The 6,290-nt window shown below is 43.9% G+C and overlaps 1 protein-coding gene and 1 non-coding gene across 2 annotated transcripts in view; both read right to left on the bottom strand.

The window, feature by feature from the left end:
* The window catches only part of Iars1 (isoleucyl-tRNA synthetase 1), a 45,761-nt gene extending 41,848 nt beyond the window's left edge, over positions 1-3,913 (bottom strand). Inside the window, exon 1 of the mRNA XM_050144084.1 lies at positions 3,796-3,913. The gene's annotated coding sequence lies outside the window, so the exon portion shown is untranslated. The remainder of the gene's footprint in view (positions 1-3,795) is intronic.
* LOC126503099 (small nucleolar RNA SNORA84) lies at positions 2,017-2,149 on the bottom strand. Its single transcript, XR_007592166.1, has one exon. It is a non-coding gene; the product is annotated as a small nucleolar RNA SNORA84 (small nucleolar RNA).
* Positions 3,914-6,290: the final 2,377 nt, after the last annotated feature.

Below are 6,290 nucleotides of genomic sequence, written 5' to 3' on the forward strand. Positions count from 1 at the left end.
TCTTACAGGTACAAAGCAGCGGCTATAACTCTGCATGTGACTCAGCAGCTGGTGTATCATCTTAAGATGAACAGAGTACCCACCTTTGACCCTCTTTCACTTAGATTGACTTCTCAGGGCTGAATTTGAAGAATTCTGAATTCTAGATCCAGTCATTCTCTGGTGAGTTATCTTTTTAATTTTAAGTTATTTTATTTTTACTTTTGCATTCTTATTACTTTTGTTTGTGTTGTGTTTACATAAGTACTGGTGCTTGTGGGAGGTCAGAAGGATGTCTTTCCTCAATCATTTTTTTTTTTGTGCTGGACAGTTTTGTCAGCCTGACACAAGCTAATGTCATCTGAGAGAAGGGGACCTACACCAGCTTATAGGCAGGTCTGTAAAACATTTTCTTTATTTATGACTTATGAGGGAGTGGGGGAGGGCTCAGTCTACTGTGGGTGGGGCCACCCCTGGGCTGGTGGTCCTGGGTTCTATGAGAAAGCAGGTTGAGCTGGGGAAGGAGTGGTGGAGCACACCTTTAGTCCCCAGCACTTGGAAGGCAGAGGCAGGTGGGTCTCTGAGTTCAAGGCCAGCCTGGTCTACAGAGAGAGCTCCAGGACCTTTCTGACGACACAGAGAAACCAACCCTGTCTTGAAATACCAAAAAGTTAGAAAGAAAGAAAGAAAGAAAGAAAGAAAGAAAGAAAGAAAGAAAGAAAGAAAGAAAGAAAGAAAGAAAGAAAGAACGCTGAGCAAGCCACCAAGAACAAGTCAGTAAGCAGCACTTCTCCATGGCCTCTACATCAGTTCCTGCCCTGTGTGAGTTTCTGTCTTGATTTTCTCTGATGATGAACAGTGATGTAGAAGTTGGAAACCAAATAAACCTTTCCTCACCAACTTGTTTTTAGGTCATGGTGTTTTATTGAAGCAACAGAAACCCAAACCAAGACACTTCTTCACCTCTCTTTTTTTAAAAATTTTTAACCCTTTAGGTCAGGCATAGTGGTTCACACCCTTACTCCCATCACCTAGAAGGCAGTGGCAGACAGTTTGAGGTTTTCCTGGATTATATACTGAGCTGCAAACCAGACAAAACTATACACTGAGATCATGTCTCAAAACAAACAAACAAAAACCCCTGCTTTATTTATTAATAAGATGCATGTGTACATTCTCATTTACATTCTAATCAAGCTGGTGATCAGATTTCCATGCCAAAATTCAATTATAAGGGGACAAGATTGCTAATGATGAAAAAATAGAGAAGACAGACTCCTATGTCCTCGGGAATCCCACCGGCTAAAGACTCTAGGAGAGAAGGTCCTACACACCCCAACCCGATCTAAAAGCAGCAGAATAAGGCTGAGGCTACCAAGAAATTTTTATGACCAAAGTAATAACAATAAAAAAAGATATTTTTCTCAAACACCGTTAATTTTTCATAGTTGAGTGTCTCTCGAGTGTTTTATGGAAAAACAAAACAAAACAAAACAAAACAAAACCAGGTAGGCACTTTCCTGAAATGGCCCTTTCAACCAGAGCACATCATCAAGCCCTACTGAGATGTACATGGCATTTTGGATCAGCAGCTATTACATTACAGCATCCAGCCTTTCAAGTACTTATTGATTTGCCAAGGGTCCCATCCGTTCAGGAAGAGATCGGTACGCACACCACCACATTCATCTCGCCAATCTACTGCTGTGACTGCTCTTGTCTCTCTCTGGGAGCTATTCCAGCTGCAAACTCACGAGGGGCCAGAGTGAGCATTTTAAATAGATCCCTAGGAGAAGCTCCTGCAGAACACACTTGGAGCACTTCACATTCACACGGTGTCCTGACAATGAATGATTCAGGGATATCCACTCAACCTGTTGAGAACACGAGGTCTAAACTTTCTGGGAAGCGAGAGGGTAGCTTTTACTGGACTTTCTATGTTGTCTCCGCTGTTCTCAGAGGATTGAGAATCACAGTACTGTTCTCGAAAACACAAAGGCTGGCTGCCATAGCACTGACTGACTGGCTGAGGAAGAACACTGTACCAATGACCGGGCTATGGCAGCTGCTGAGAAGAAACAGCGGCCATGCATAAATCATAGGGTTTTTCTAGCCCATCGTATCCACTGGAGAGCTGTACCTTCACAACAGCCTCCAGCAACCACAGGGCAGTGGGGGCAGATGAGTTGGGGAAAGGTCAAGCAACACTGCCAGGCCATGCCCAAAACTGCCACCCATTTTCTTCCTTCCCAACATAATCCAAGCCTTCCTTCTTCCTTAGCCTGGAACTCCTTCAGGACATTTTAGCCTTAGCTTCCTCTTCTGTGATTTCATTTCCCTTCTGAGGCAATCTCATACAGTTCAGGGTGCTTGAAATCCTGTGTAGCTGGGCATGACTCTGACGCCCCCCTATCCTCTTGCCTCTACCCTGAATGTTGTTGGTATTACAAGCATTTGGGGATTTTGTTTGTTTTCTTGTTTATTTGCTTTGGCGACAGAGTTTTACAATGGCTGACACCGAATTCAAAGTTCAGCCTGCTTCTGCTTCCAAAGTCTTGGTATTAAAGATGTGTACAACCACTTCCAGCTCACAGTTGTGCTTTTATGAGGGGCGGAGGCTTAAACCCAGAGTTTCCTGCAGGCAAGGCAAGCACTCAACCAACTGAACCACATTCCCACCTGTCTGTTCAGCTACTTCTACACTACTTCCACCGAGATCTCAACTTACCTTGAGTAAGCATACTGAAACACCATGGATACGGCTGCTCATGTTGGCACATACCTCAAGGATGCTCAAGTCTCTTATTTAAAATGCAGTATTAGCATATAAATTACGTGCATCTGCCTATGTATTTTAATTAATCCTTAGGTTAAATATCATATCTAATACATTTAAGTGCCAGATAAACAACTGTTATACTATATTTCGAAAATGTACATGTACAGTACATATGTCACCATCATAGACCTAACCGCATAGCATGACCACAGTTTAGGTACACCAGATTGTATTACACGTGGTTTATGATTTTTTTCAACTATTTTTGCTTATTTCCTTAACTCAATAAAAATGAGAACCATAAACTCATTAGGTTGGAAACCAAGTGCCACCGTCACATACACCGTGACCTAAAGTGATCACGACGACAACCTCTTCTGACCCAACATGGCAGGTTCTTACAAATCTCATAGTACTTTGGGTAAAGTCCTCTGCCCATGTTCAGTCCAAGGCTACTGAAGATACTGATAAGACATTTCTTCTCACCTCCAACCCCACCGAAGGGTTGGTGTTCTGTGCGGTTGCCAGGGGCGGGTTTAAAATGCATTACCAGACTCTGTGTGCCCAGAACAAGTACGCCACGCACAGCACACTTTGGTACCTAAGAATGAATGCGCATGAACCCGGGACAGTTGGGAGAATTCTGGAATCCAGAACGGTTCCTATGTTAGTCCTTTTCAATACCTAAATCTGGCAGTGACCTCACCCACCTTCCTATGTTCTCCCGGGCACTATAACACCCTGCATTCTCACACCATTCTGCTTAAAAGCCACCACGGACCCACTAAGAGACTGAGGATCTCAACCCTAATGAGGCAGGCCAGAATCTGTGCGCCGGTCTGTTCTGCAATGTTACTTACTCTGCTCCAGACCCGCCCTCTGGAAAAAGCTCAGTGTGCGCAGCTCACTCGCGGCGGGAAGCAGCGTGCTCCTTTACACTGCCATGTGTAGTGTGGCGGGTGTAACCCGTGCATACCTCGCTCTGCGGACCAGACTGGGTGCAGTGAGGAATCGGAGGGGCGGAGGGTGAAGCTTACCTGGGGAACCCCGGGGCGAGCCCAGGTTGCAGCCGGCGACCACGCTCCGGAACCGCGCCTGGAGGTGATGCAACACTGACAGCGCGAGGCACAGGCCGGCTCGGGGCCGTCCAATCAACGTGTGCAAGCCGACACCCACAAACAACACGCGTGGCGATTGGTCTATGAACAACTGCGGTGCAGGTCGGGAGCGTCACTGCAGAGGAAGGAGAAGGCATTCACTGCAGACACTAGCCGGCGGCGCTGTTGTTGCAGACTGCTCTCCTGCAGGCTAGGTTCTTACCTCAGGAGGACAGGTATTTCGGTTTCCAAATCTTGGCCTATGGAGGACAGACACCCATTCTCTTCTTCTTGGGTATTTATGTCAGTACGCTTAAATATATGTCAGTGTTCACGACATTTAAAATTAGTTTGGACTCAGAGTCTCAGGTATCTCCAGCTGGCTCCAGAACTCTAAGAAGCCAAGGATGACTTTGAACTTCAGACCCTCTTGCCTCCTCCTCACAGTGGTGGATTACAGAAATGCTCCAGTTCGCCTGTTTTTACGTGGTGCTGGGGGATGAAGCCAGGGCTTTATGCACCGCACCAGAACCACACACTCTACCAACTGAGATTCGCGGCTGCGACACCTAAAATTTATGCCACAACTGAAACTTCTCACAGTTACTTCTGGGAACAGTACGAGCTAACCTGATTTCTGCTTGTCATGTGGTAAATGGCAGGAGAAGGGAAGAAAGGGCCTGGCAACAACATGAACATTTGTTGAGCTTCATTTAGAATGATTCTTTAAAAAAATTGATTAAAAATTTTTATCTTATGTACATTGGTGTTGTGCCTGCATGTATGTCTGTGTGAGGGTGTTTGACCCGCTGGAACAGGAGGTACAGACAGTTGTGAGTTGCTATGTGGTTGCTGGGAATTGAACTGTGGTCCTCTGGAAGAGCAGTTCAGTCACCACTGAGCCATCTCTCCTGCCCTAGAATAATTCTTTTAATTTAAAAAATTGCTTATTTATTATCATTATTCATCTACTTAGCACCTTCCAGAACTGGTCAGGAACAAAAGAAAACGTGGAGCTTGGCAGCCATATGTGAAGGAAATTTTGACCTTGAAAAGTCAACAGAGTTGAACAGGTGACCAAGTGCCTATTTTATCCATTAGTGACAACAACAACAACAAAATGGATTTGGCAGAAAAGGGATAGAAAGCTTAACAAGTTTAAGAACATTTGATAACTGTATTTATGCAACACTTAATGTTTCAGACCCTACTATGTCAACGATTAGAGGCAGTGGTTCCCTGTTCTCTTTGCATTTCTACTTGAATAAGAGTTTATTAACTAGAAATATTTGCCATGTTTTGCAAAGTTTTGCATTAAGTTGCCAGTTGGTTCGCTTCCTGGATATTCTCTGTTCAGATTGCAGAAATAGAATAAAAAGGCTCCTCCATATGGGTGGTATAGACTGTCCAGGTGGTTTAAAAAATTTCATAGCTGGGTGGTTGTGGTTGCATGCCTTTAATTCCAGCACTCTGGAGGCAGAGGAATCAGTTCCAGGACAGGAAGGGCTACACAGAAAAACCCTGTCTCAAAAAAAAAAAAAAAAAATTTCCTTGAAGATGTCAACTGTGTCCAAAACATACTACTACTACTTAGATTCAAGAGTGATTCTTTTTTAAGGCAAAGTATAGGGATGACTATTGGAAGAAGCAGATTATTTTTATCCTGACAGAAAATTGGGAATGAAAAAGGCCACTTGTCACTTTGTCTGCTTTGAAATGGAGTACTTGACTCTTTGGTTCCTCCCACTTGTGTAACCAGTAGAATACAGAACCAGTGGCCGAGCTTACTTTTGACCCAGACCTTAGGAAACAGCATGCTTCCTGTCTCTGGGAACACTTGCCCTTGGATTCTAGTTGCCACACTTTAAAGAAGCCCTTGAATAATCCTAGTCAAATTTAGTATCTGTGCGCAAAAAAACCTGTGGCTTTTACTAGGATCATTAACTATGGAGTGATGAGGTATGTGATTACATCAAGAGGAGGAACACCTTAAGTATCTTGCCAAGTAGCTTTTAATCTGTAAGTCTGAAATCCTAGAAATAGAAAATCTAGAACAGCTCTTCAAGTTCCTTAGTTTTTTGTTCTCGATTTTACTTATCCAAATGATTTTCGTGTTTGTGTGGTGGGGGCACGTGGCATGTGCACGTGAATGCAGTTCCCTACAGAGGCCAAGATGACATATGTGAGGTCCCATGAGCTGGAGTTACCTGAGATTGTAAGCTATTTGATGTGGATACTGTGAACTTGTGTGCTCTGGGAGATTGGCAAGCACTCTTAGTTGCAGTCATCTGTCCAATCCCTATATGCTAATTTACAAAAACAGTATCAACAAAAAACCCACACCATAGGAATTGAGCATCTCAGTGACACAGACATAGGCAGTGGAGACACAATGATTAACAACCCAGAAATAGATACCAATAAATTTTGTACTC

This window comes from Alexandromys fortis, unplaced genomic scaffold, assembly GCF_014885135.2.
Source record: "Alexandromys fortis isolate MF-2015 unplaced genomic scaffold, M_Fortis_MF-2015_v1.1 scaffold_1, whole genome shotgun sequence".
In the NCBI taxonomy this organism is placed as follows: domain Eukaryota; kingdom Metazoa; phylum Chordata; class Mammalia; order Rodentia; family Cricetidae; genus Alexandromys; species Alexandromys fortis.